Below are 12695 nucleotides of genomic sequence, written 5' to 3'. Positions count from 1 at the left end.
GAGAAACCACAACAGTGACTTCAGTAAAGGTGGAGGAGCTGCTGTGAGGATGCTGGAGGTGCTGCCATGGCACATCTGGGAAAAAAGGGGGGTTTTGGGGGATAACGGGAAGCTGCAGGGAAATGGGGCTGATCTGTGATTCAGTCAGGGAAGAAGCAAGAGGGATGAGCTGAGCAGGTTTTCACAGCTTAAGGCAGCATGTGGGATGATGTGGTATGGGATGATGGGGATGGGATGATGGGGATGTGGGATGATGGGGTGCTGCTGCAGAGGAGGATGTGGGTCCTTCTGCAGGCAGAGCCCCATGGCTGGGCTTGGTCAGAGGCTTAAACCAGCATCCTGGCTGCTGTAGGCCTTGCAGAAGTAGTTATTAACCCCAGCATCCTCATTAGATACTCACATGAGGACTTGTACTCCACCAGGTGAAAGTATTCCCACAGTGGGAAGCTTTCTGCCTTTGGAGGCAGGAATGTACCCAGAGGAAAGGGAACTTGAATGCATTGAGGCAGTTTTCTGTTGAACTCTGGCTGGCAAATGGAGCTGAGGGTGCCTTGGGCAGTGACCATAAGCTCTGAGCCATGAGGGTGATTAATGACCAACAACACTCATCTAAAGAGGGGGTTCATTCCCCAGGGTGAGAGGCCTTGACACCAAGATAAGATGTGACCTCAGCCATCGACACGGACTTAGTGCCAGAGCCTGTGGGGAACAGTGTCTCATCAGACGCTGGATGTTAATGATTGCTCTTGGCCTCAAATTTGGTAACCTACTTATTCCTTGGAAGTATCATTGAAATCCCAGCTTCTGTCCCAGCCCAGCATCCACACTGGAGGAATCAGGGGGTCGCTTGTGTTTCTCTGGTCTGAGTCTCCATCCATCACCACCTCCTCCATCCTTTCACCACCTCCTGCATCACCAGCTCATTGCTGTGCTTTAACTGCCTGGTCATAGGGACCACCCTGTTCCAGCACATGGGCTGGTTGGGTTTGTCCATGGGGAAGGGCTGGTGGAGCCCCTGTGCTGCTCCTCGATGGGGTGAGCACGTTGGAGAAGATCCATCTTGAATCCTCTGCTTGGGGCAAAGTGGTCCTTGCATGGGAGCGCTCGAGATGTGAGTTGGGTCAATTGGCTTGACTGGAGTGGTCAGGAAGTTGTGCCAGAGGCTGGGATGGGTGGACACAGAGCTCAAACCCTCACAGAGGGTTCTCACACAGCACATGGAAACCAAGTCAGCACTGACCAAGCTGAAACAATCTTGTTGTTTGGACAGAGCCTTACAGCAAAAGCCATTTATTTTGCTATTATGGTTCATTATTCCCAACAGTGTTACCCTGGATGTTTGAGCTGGGATCTGCCTAATCCTGTAAAGCCTGGCTTCTCCTCGTGCCAGAGCCGGGAACAGACTCAGACTGCTCCTGCTGCAGCCTCCCAGGCTGTTGCTATGGGAATGATGCCACGGCCCCGATCAGTGGAGCCGCTCCTGCCCGCACAGGTGGGAGAAGATGCTTCCCAAAGGGAAGGCTGCCCTGGATTGGACACTGAGCCTTGCGTGTTAGCCAGGGAAGTTACATCTCTCTCCATCACAATGAGGGTGCCAGATCTGGGTTCTGGCTGGCAACTGCAGCCCCGAGCCAGCCCGGCTCAGCTGGAGGTACCTGAAGGTGCTGAGATTTGTCCATTGGGGTCCTCCGGTACCTGCAGTTCTCTGGGCTTGCCCCATCTGCAGCCTTCCCACTGCTCCCAGTCCAGGTCCCAGAACCCCCCCGTGTGTGGGGCTGCACCCCCAGAGAGTGAGCAGCAGCTCAGGGAGGGGATCCTGCCCCTCTGCTGTGCTCTGTGAGACCCCCCCTGCAGCCCTGATCCAGCTCTGGGGCAGCAGCACCAGAGGGACCTGGAGCTGTTGGATTTGTTCAAACCTGGGGACATGAAACTGATTAAAACCAAGTTACAAGCAAAGCAAATCACATCCATGTCTGGGCTATGAGCACTCGCCTGCGTCTGGAAACACAGCCCCTGGGTTCTGTGTCTTGGGAGATACGCCTGTAAAAACCCCCCTCTCCCATGGGGATCCCCTATCCCTGTTGGCTGGGAGAGGATCCCAATGTTGGGAGAGACGTTTTCAGCTGTGCTGCACGGTGGGGACCAGCTCTGGCCTCATTTCCTTCCCTAAGTCAGAACATGTCCCCCTTTGCGGCTTCTTCCTCACCCTCTCACCAGCATCCTTGTCAAAGAGGGAAACTCGAGAGGTTTGATGTGATCTCCTCTTGACAGACACTCGCTGCCTGCTTCTTATCATCTTGTTATCTTCCAGGGGCTTAAAGAGGTTTAAATCCCCCCGTACTCCAGCAGCTTTCCAAGCATCAAAGCACAGCTGAGCGCTTTAATCCCCTTGGTCTTCCTCTTGACATTTGGGAAGAGGAATAGGGGCGGATCTGCCCTTCTTCCCTTTGCCGCCCTGGGTTGGGGTGCCTGATGGGTCAGGAATCACTGGATCCTGAAGCTCTTCAGCATCAACAGCACCGGACCCAGAAGCGAGGTGTGCAGAGCTCCCAATCCCCTCTAACCTCCTCCTCCCCTCCCTCTCTCCTCCATCCTGGCGGTGGGAAGCGGGGTTAATAGAGGAAAGGGGAATTGCCAAAGCAAATATTTTCTTTCCAAAGCTCTCTCCATTAGCTATAAACACAGGGAACCGCTGTGAGGAATGGATGTGGTTTAAGGGGGGTTGCAGCTCTGTGGTGTGGGCAGGAATGGGGGGACACAGAGGTCTGGTTTTACGGTAAGTTAAAAGGAAGCCATAAGCTATGGACCAGGTCAGACCCCCTTAACTTTTGGCCAAGCAAGAGCAAAACCAGCCCCAGCACAGAGCATCTCCACAGCCTCTATTGGCAGGTCTGTCCTGGTGAGGGAAATCCAGGCAGATCCTGCTGGGATAAGCTGGGATGAACCCATGAGCATCCCTCGTTGCCCAAGGAAATAACCCAGCATCTTTAAGGCACCTGGAATGAAAATGGAAAAGGTCCTGCTATTTCCATTCTTATTTCCATCAGTAGCGTGGGGAGAAGGTGATGGGATCTGGTTTGCTTAAACTGAGAAGGGAAAAGTTGGGGTAGGAGAGGGAGGAGGAAGAAAACACCTCCTCTTCTCACTGCATCCCTAGAGGGATGCTCAGGACCCTGCCCTTCAGGCAGACCCTTCCCTGCAGCCACAGCGCTGCCTTCCCCTGGGTTCCTCTTCCAGTTTGTTGTCATTTTATAACGGGGTGGAAGCACTCCTGGGGAAAGGGTGACGTGGTGCTGGAGAAGGTGCACCTGGGGGGTCGGACCCAGCATCGCTCCAGCAGCCACCTCCCTGCATTCAGGGCTGGAGACGCAGATGTGAGATGGCTCCGGCGCGGTTTCCTCCCTCCCACCAGCGCAGCAGGGATGGTGGGATGAAATTCCTGTTAGTCCCATTCCGGTGGGCAGAAAGAAGAAGGTGTCTTCTTCACAGGCACATCACCCACTGAAACCAGTCCCTTGCCAGGAGGCTTCTGCTGCAGCAATAACGAAGCACCAAACCCCCGAGGACCAGCGAGCACCAGATGCTCTTCTCTCCTCTTCCTTACGCACCCACCCGAGCGCAGCAAGGATGTGAAATTCCCCCAGTCCATTCAGAAACGGGAAAACAGGGAAGCACGTGGGATGTGCAGCCCCGATGGGCACTAAATCCCTGGGAGCTTCCCTCCTGTCCCTCCTCCTGAGCCGGAGGGAGCTGGGAGGAGCATGGCCAAGTCCTCAGCAGCCCGGCTGTGCTGTGATCATCCTCCTCCACCTCTGATTGTGCCGCCTGCACGGTGTTCCATGGAGTGTTAAAGCCAAAGCTCTGCCCAGCTCAAACGGCACAACGGGGCAGGTGTTGAAGTGCAGCCCAGGATGAATAAATGCTGGGGCTCGTGGCTGTAGCACGGAGGAAGGAGAGGCCGGGTGGCTCCGAATGGAGACGGAATTGATTTAAATGCCATCGTCCGTTGTGGTCACCTGGGATTGGGCACGGGCAGAAGAGATGCAGTGATTAAAGGCACTGGTCCAACGCCTGCAGTGACTTGGCTGCGTGATCGCTGCTCAGGCTTCCTGTGTTTTCTGCCTCTTCATCCCACCCCCTCCCCGGGCAGGGAGAAGGAAACGGGGCTGATTTCAGTCTCGGTCCAGGACTGACCTTGCAGCGTGTGCATGGGAAGCCTGAGGCTGGGAAGGGATTTCAGGGAAAGGGGGAGCTGCAGAGGGAAAGCACGGGAATGGTGCAGGGACAGAGAAAAAGCTCCATGGGGAGGCGCTTCCAGAGATGGACCCGGTTGGATCTTGCACTGGAGCGCTGGAGGGGCCTTAACTGCAACGTGTGTGTGGGTACCTGCAGAGGAGAATGAGCATTAAAGAGCTTCTGAATCTCATAGAGAAAGGCCCGAGCAGAGTCGATGCCTGGACACATCCAGAGCCAGCAGCACCGAGCTGTGGTTTCTAACCCCAGGGATGGGTCAAAATGACCACGATGCAGAAGCCCACAGGGGTTTTGGCTCTGCTCCGCTCCGAACAGCCCTGGGCAGGACTCTGAACCTCTTAGCATGGCTCAATCCCTGCGGATGGGGCAGGCAGCAACCGGCAGGGTTAAATACATTCGCTATGGAGTTAATGATTCCCTCAATCCCAGCACTTGCTCTGTGAGCCCCCTATCCCTGAGGATGCTGCAGTCCCGGGAGCTGGAGCTTGTCCTGTCCTGCGCCCTCCAAACAACGCACGTTTGGGGGCTGGATGCCCTCAGATCACAGCCCAGAGGTGGGGTTTGCCTGAATTTGTGGTGTTTTTTGCTGTTCACAGGAACCAGCTTGTTCTGCAGCCCTGCCCCGCGCTCTGCTGCAGGGCACCCAGCCCTTCACCTCTGCCTGCTCACTGCCTGCTGCCGAGGGACGCGTGCTGCAGCAGAGCCTCCTCCACGCACCCAGATCTTGGGAGCAACCAAAGGAAAGCCAAAAGCAGGAGGCAAAGGGTTCCTACCCCTGAGGATCACCCAGGAGGTCCCCTCCGGCCCAGGATGGGGCAGAGCTGGGGGGACCCCAATGCGATGCCAGCAGCAGCATCAGGGTGACAGGGGTTGGTGTATGAAGGACACAGGGCAAAAAGGGGCTTGATCCTGCTCAGGTCCTGAGTGATGCTGCAATGAGGACAAGAGATGCGTGGCCGTGAAGGGGGTTTCTAACAGCAAAAGCAGCGGGTGGGAAGCTGCAGGAACGTCTCTGCTGGTGGCAAAAGCTGGGTTACCAAATGGTGCTGAGTCAGCGTAAAGGAGGGTGGGAGCCTCTGTGAGCCGTGACTGCAGCTGCCTCCTCTGGGCATATAACAGTCCCAGCATTCCCAAGGGGATACTGGCTGCTCCCATGGGCAGGGAAATCCCTATGGAGGAATCAGCACCAGGTCTCAGCAGGGATGTGGAAGGTGGGCGAGCGAACAGTGATTGAGCCAGCCTGGGGAGAGGAGGGATCCCCATAGATCCAGGGAATAAAGTGCCCATCACACCCTGTATCTCTGGGAACAGGCTCCCCGTTCACGGTGAGGTCAGGGTCTGCCTCCCAAACCTCTCCCTGATAAAAGTGGAAAGACAGATCCCAAATGTCCTGATGTGGGGAAGGCTGTGGGAAGGGGGGGGGCTGCACAAGGACAAGGGCAAAGCTCCATCTGTCCTGGTGTCCTGTTCCCAGCGATGGATGTGTGTGAGAACAGGGATCAGGGACACTTCCTGGGTCGATGCTTTGGAAAATCAGGCTGTAAATAAGGCCCAGAACTCCCTGAACCACAGGTGATGCCCCAGTGGGATTTCCCTGTGCCCAAGCTTGGAAAGCACCTGGATGAGAAGCACATCAGTGGCTGCACTCGATTCTGGTTTGTACACGCAAAGCCAGAAGGGGCCCTTGGCTCAGGGGCTGAGCTCAGCCTCATTCAATCAAGCAGCTCCCTTGGATCTGGGGGTTGGTCCAGATCAGAGAATCATGGAAGGGTTTGGGATGAAGGGACCTTAAAGCTCCTCCAGTTCCAACCCCTGCCACGGGCAGGGACCCCTTCCACTGGAGCAGCTTGCTCCAAGCCCCTGTGTCCAACCTGGCCTTGAACACTGCCAGGGATGGGGCAGCCACAGCTTCTCTGGGCACCCTGTGCCAGCGCCTCAGCACCCTCACAGGGAAGAGCTTCTGCCTAAGAGCTCATCTCAGTCTCCCCTCGGGCAGGTTAAAGCCATTCCCCTTGGCCTGTCCCTACAGGCCCTTGTCCAAAGCTTCTCTCCAGGTTTCCTGCAGCCTCTTTAGGCACTGGAGCTGCTCTGAAGTCTCCCCTTGAGGAGCCTTCTCTTCCTCAGATCGCACACCCACATGAGCATTGCCTGCATCACCCTGACCTTACCCTGATGCCAGGACAATCAAAACAGGGCTCGGGGCAGAGGCAGCTCAAGCCTGAGCCACCGCTTCATGCACCCAGATGGGTGATGCTGGCGACGGTCCCCAGAGGGGCTGGGTCCCAGCAGCAGACCCCGGTTCAGCATCTCATGGCTCCAGCAGCTTGTTTTCCCTTTGTTGCTCTCGTGGGCCTGGAAAGGAGCAGCAGCAAGAGGCAGGACCTGCAGAGTCAGACAGGGAAAGCACCGCTGCTGTGCTTAGTCATTAATGGCACTTTCAGCTCCCCTGCAGGCCTCGGGAGCTGCTGCCCTGCCCCAGCCCTGGGAGTTTCAGCTCTGCCCAGAGGCAACCCTTGTCCATGGGGCTGTGCCTCCTCCTGAGCCCCAGCACCGGGTGTTTGAAGCTGCACTTGCAGGACTCAGGGCTGCTGATGAAGCAAAAGCCCCCCTCTCCATTTGCAGAGCTGCGGAATCCCCTCACCCCCTTTGCACGTATCTGCCATCATCTCCCATCCCAACAAACCCCTCTGGGCACTGTCAGGACCATCCAAAGCTGATGGGGGAATCCCAGCACATCCTTATACAGATGACTGCTGTGAGCAGTAACATGAAGCAGAGCAGCCTCCAGGCTTCTCTGCTCTCTGCTTGTTGCAAACAGCCCCCAGAGCTGCCCCACAAGGCAGGGCTGATGGAGCCCGGCTGATGGAGCCGCTCACACTGGATCCAACCCCGAGGGCTGCACTTCCTGCAAAGGAACTCGCCCCAGGGGTCTCCCGGGCAGGTTCCCGGCTGCAGGCACAGCGACCTCTCCTCGCATCGGTGTGAGCACCTGAAGTGACACCAGGGACCCCGCTGGGCTGACAACAACCACCGGGCTTTCAGTCCTGGGCTGGACTCACCGGGAGGCTGCTGCTGCTTTTTCCTGTCCTGAGGCCTCAAGCTCCTCCGGGCCAGTGCTGGGCTTGTTCTTGCTCCGGAGAAGCTCCGTGTTTGACAGCAAGGGATGGGGAGGACAGGGGTTGTGCTTCCTAATGGCCCGCACAGCCTGTCCTGGGTGGTTGGCTCATAGGGAGAGCTCGATCCAGCACAACCCCCTTGTCCCTGCAGACACCCGGAGCACAGCAGCGATGTTCATTCCTTCAGCAGCTGCAGGGAGACCCTGCCTCTGAAGGGAGCAGCTGCAGCCGGTGCTCCTGAGGGCTGGCATTGCCCCAGCTCCAACACTGGATGACCCCGTGCAGGATGGGGCTTGTGCAAGGCCACTGGAACCCCATCTTCCCTCTCTGCCCTGCTTCAAGCTTGGACAACAGGGATGCTCCAATGGGGTCCGTGCTGAGTGGGGTGTCTCAGTGCTCATCATAGAGCCCACAGAGATCCAGGCTTATCCCAAGGCACCTCTGGGTGATGATTCTGAGGGATGCAGGTACCACTCAATGGTCCTCATTGCAGGGCATGTCTGTCCCTAACAGAGAGGGTGACCAGGAGCACCAGGATCCTCCCTGGATGATGCTGGTGGCGAAGGGCATCGTGTCCTGCAGCAGCCCTGCCTCAAAGGCTCTGGGGGGGGCATCACCCCCGCCTCTCTCCCCGTGGCTGGAGCAGCATTGGCTCAGCGACGGCCGAGCTGCCCAGGGGCTCCCATTTCTCCTGGATCCCTTCGAAACGATGATCCCTGCGCTGGACCCGCTGCTCCGGGCGCTCCACGTGCCGCGGCCCCGGCTCCTCTGCCCCTGCCGGCCGGCGCTGGGCCGCCTGCCATCCCCTTTGGCGAGCGCCGCTCGGGGGCTTTATTCCCCCCATTCAAGCTGACGACGGGGCCTCAGCATCAGCTGCTGGTTGCTCAGCATCAGCCTTTCAGCGAACAGCAGGTGCAGGCGGTGCGGGCGCGATCCCGGCTCCGCTCCGCTCTCCCCGGGCCCCCCTCGCTCAATATTGTCCCCTCGGCTCAAGAATGTTTTTGTCTCCTCTTCACAGTTGTGAATTCTTTTATACAGTGAATACAAATCTCTTCCCAATGGCCGGGCTGGGCCGGGGCCGGGGCCGAGCGGGCGCCGCGCTGCAAGGGGAGGATCCGCTCCCTCCTCGGCAGCTGCCCGCAGCCTTCCCGAATGCACTCGGGATGGAGGGATCCTGCCCTCGCTGCCCGCATCTCTGGCAGGAGCGCTCCCTGCATCCTGGCAGCAGGAGCGTTGGGATGCACCAGCGCTCACCCTGGCAAGGAAACCGGCTCAGCCACATGTGGGAGACACGGAGGTGACACAGCAGCAGGGCTCTGCTCCATCACCCGTGTTGAACCACAGGGAGCTCTGCCAGGAGAGGGAGGGAATGGTTCATCTGATTCATTTTCTCTGCCTTGGGAAGGGTGTGAGGCAAGCGAGAGCCTGAGCAAGCAGAGGTTTTGAATACTCTGTGCTGCAAGAGGTAGGCAGGAGCGGGAGGGATGCTCTAGAACAGGGATGGAGCAGCGAGCTGCAGGATGCTCACGAGGCTCAGTCTCAGCACATCTCCGCACGGTGAAAATGGAACTCAAGGCACTTCTGTTATGTGTCACCCTGTACTGAAATTACTCAGCAAAGCCCAATACAGGAGGGAAACATCCTCCTCCCCATGGGTTATCAAAGCCTCCCTTCCTCTCACAGAGCAGTCCCACGGGTAAGAAACTGCATCCTCTGCCATGCACGTGCACACCCAGTCCCTGCTGCCACTGAAGTGGGGTGACGGTTCCTGCCTTCTCCAGGGCAGGAATGGGATGGAGCAGGGGGCACAGCGGCATCCAAGGGGCTGCATCCTGCATCCTGAACATCCCAGCATGGTTCAACCTTGCCAGGCTAGCAGAGATTTGCATTAATCACAGCTCAGCCCAAAACTGTGGCCGTAACTCCCTGTGCAGAGTGCTCAGTACGGGGCAGAGCCAGCCTCGGTGCACCCAAACCCCTCTGCAGCAGTTTTCACCTTGCAGACATACATGAACCCAAATGTCCTTGGTGTGTTTATAAAGCAAACCTCACGTTCATGCTGTGGCATCAGCCCCCCTTTGAACTCCAGTTTTGGACATGGTTTGGAAGAGCTGCCCCTGGAAGCACGGGTCAGGACTCCGGTGATGGTACAGCCCATCTTCCCTGCTACACCTCCCACTTCCCTATGACAGGAGCGTCGGCATCAAACAGGTTTCAGTACCTGTTCTGCCAGTGCCCGGCTTCTCCACAGGCTGCCTTTTCCTGGGAGCAGCTCCAGAGGGGGCACACAGAGCAAAGGGGCATCGACTGAAGACATGGAACAAGCTTCCCGAGGTAAATGCTGTATTTACCACAGCTTGGAGACAGCAGAGCTGCAGCATCCATGGCCAGGGCACTGGGCAAGAAACACAACCCAGACCTTCCAGTGCTCAGAGCAGGTCAAGAACCCACTCGCTGCTGTGGCCTCATCCCTCTGCAGCCAACTGAGATCTGAGATCAGCACATCCTCTGCTCCTCAGTAGAATGCCTTCAGCTGCAACATTCACCTGCAAGAGGCCAAAGCGAGCCAGAGCTCTGCTACCATCAGCACATCACGCTTGGGATGCTCTTCTATCAGGTGCTCAAGCAGAGGGACCAAGGCGCGGAGCAGCTCTGATCACGCACAGTGAGAGCTGAGTGCCCCAGGAGCTTCCATATGGGAACTCAGCATGGAGCTGCTCCCATGAGCTCAATGAATTCCTAAACCTGGGAAACCCACCCAGCAGCTGCAGGATGGAGGCTTTAAACATAGGAACTTAGGGTGGGAGCACCTCCGGACTCAGCTGGTGGCTACCAATGGGCAGGTTCAGGCTGGCCTCTCCCCAGATAGGCAGCTCCAGTGCCTAAAGGGGCTGCAGGAAACCTGGAGAGGGGCTTGGGACAAGGGCCTGTAGGGACAGGCCAAGGGGAATGGCTTGAACCTGCCAGAGGGGAGACTGAGATGAGCTCTTAGGCAGAAGCTCTTCCCTGTGAGGGTGCTGAGGCGCTGGCCCAGGGTGCCCAGAGAAGCTGTGGCTGCCCCATCCCTGGCAGTGCTCAAGGCCAGGTTGGACACAGGGGCTTGGAGCAAGCTGCTCCAGTGGAAGGGGTCCCTGCCCGTGGCAGGGGTTGGAGCTGGAGGAGCTTTCAGGTCCCTTCCAACCCAAACCAGGCTGGGATTTTGATTTATGGATCCCCAATGAGTTATGAGATCTTCTTCATGCACCTGCTTCATCCAAAATCCCCCCATTCCATACACCCTGCTAAAATAAACCCTACATTTACCTACACAACTGTTCCCTCCCTTTCTGTGCCCAGTACCCAGCCTGCAAACAGGGCAAGCATCTGGAAAACCAGGAATGGTGCAGCACATCTCACCCTGCCCCACCACCAGCCGAGGCCTTATCAGCCCAGGCCAGTTTCTATCACAGACCCACAGCAGATGCTGTTAAGCTCAGCCCCTGTTTTCCCTGTTAGCTCTGCTGCTCTCCAGAGGCACAGCCTCCTGTATCACTGGAAATATGTTCCTTGATAAGAACAAGAGTTAGGGGGGCAGAGCTGTGGTTGGTGCGAAGGAAGGAGAGACAGGAAGGGAAGCAGCGCTGTCTGCATTGCTGCACTGGCTGGGATGCGCTGCAGTGGGGACCAGGCAAGGTCTGTCCTTGCCTTCCACTGGGAAACAGCCCCAGGAGCCCAGCCCTCTCAGCAAAAGCTGCTTTTATCAGCGTCCTGTAAGGACTGAACCCTTTTCCCCCTGCAAAGCCCTCCCAGCCCTTCTTTCTGTTCCACAGTGAAGCCCTCTTGGTGCAAGGGGAAAGAGCCCGTGCAGTGCTGAGATGAGGTGAACCTGCTTAAGACTTGTGAACCTCTCCCTCGGCCCTGTCCCGTGCTGAGTTAGACATTGATGCATTGCACCCTTAGCTCCAAGGTGCGGATCAGCCTGGGAAGTGAAGGCGTTATTTATCAGGTGCATTAAAACCAGAGCTCTCCCCTCCTTGAGGACACCTTAGGAAACCTGGTTTTAACAACCTGAATCTCACAACATCCTGATGCGGCTCTAGCACTGTCAGAGAAGCTCCTCTGGCCAGAGATCATGACACAGGGATGCAGCTCCTTCCTTGAGACCCTTCAAGGATAGTACAGGGGTGAAACCCTACCACTGAAGAGCTGAAGAACTCATAGGTCAAACAGGAGTTTCTAGGGTGGGAGATGCTGCCTTTCACAGGACATGGGACTGGGGTGCAGCAACCACAGTGCTTTTGGGCCTTGCACACACAGGAGATGACCTCTGTAGGCATTCAGACATCTCTGATCCCATAAATAAACCCAACGTCCAGTAATGCCCTCAGAGTCTCACACGTGAGGTGCACCCCACTTGTGCTTTGAGGCTCATTTCCACAGCATCCGCAGGGGCAGCTCACTGAGATCTCCTTGCCCGGCCACTTCTGCCCACTCTCTGCTGCCTCCAGCCTGAGGTTAAAGCTCAAAATCCAACCCAGGGACACTTCCAGAGTGGGAGCCACCACCGTGCCTCAGTGAGCGTGAAGCTTCAGGCAAAGGCGCTACCACCATTGGCTTCAGCAGCTCCCAGTGGAGGTCTGGAACATCCATAAACACTTGGTGACCTACCTGGTGATCCACGAAAGGGAATTTCTCTTCCATCTGTGGCACTCCAAACCCCTCTGTTACTCTGCTGTCAGCCGGTACAGGCAGATCCCAACTCCAGCCCAAAACCATGCAGAGCTTTAAGCTCGGGTTTGTTAACGCTGTTGGGAAGTTGCGTGCATGGCAAGTGTTTAATTAATTGTTGTGTCATATTTACAGCATCCTTTTGTGATTCACTGGCACTTCACTGTGCCATTTGCTTTACTCAAGCCAGCTACACTTCAATTTGCTGCTCCTACCGTGCACTGAGAACACCCTTGAACGCGGCCACGCTCACTCTGACTCCAGCCAACCCGAGCTGCAGTGTGAGCACGGCTGTTACCAAAAGAACAACCTCCAGAAAGGAAAATACCAAATAAGCCCAACCCCAAAAGTCAACCTCCTCCTGCCTGCCCCATTCACGGGTGTCACAATGCAGGGCTGAGGTTTAACTGCTCCCAGAATGATGGATGCTGACACCTCTGGATGAATAACCCAGCGGGTGGCAGTCAATCAGAGCAGCTCGGGGCTGCGCGGCCGTGGCAGAGGGATAGGAAAGGCAGCAGCAAAGAAACAGATGTGGTGTTTTAATAAGGTTTTAGGGCTCATCACCTAAACCACTGCTTGTGCATCCATGAGTGAGTGTTCGTGACAGCCACCCCC

Source organism: Psittacula echo (assembly GCF_963264785.1).
Source record: "Psittacula echo genome assembly, chromosome: 5".
Lineage (NCBI taxonomy): Eukaryota > Metazoa > Chordata > Aves > Psittaciformes > Psittacidae > Psittacula > Psittacula echo.
This window is presented reverse-complemented; position numbering follows the sequence as displayed.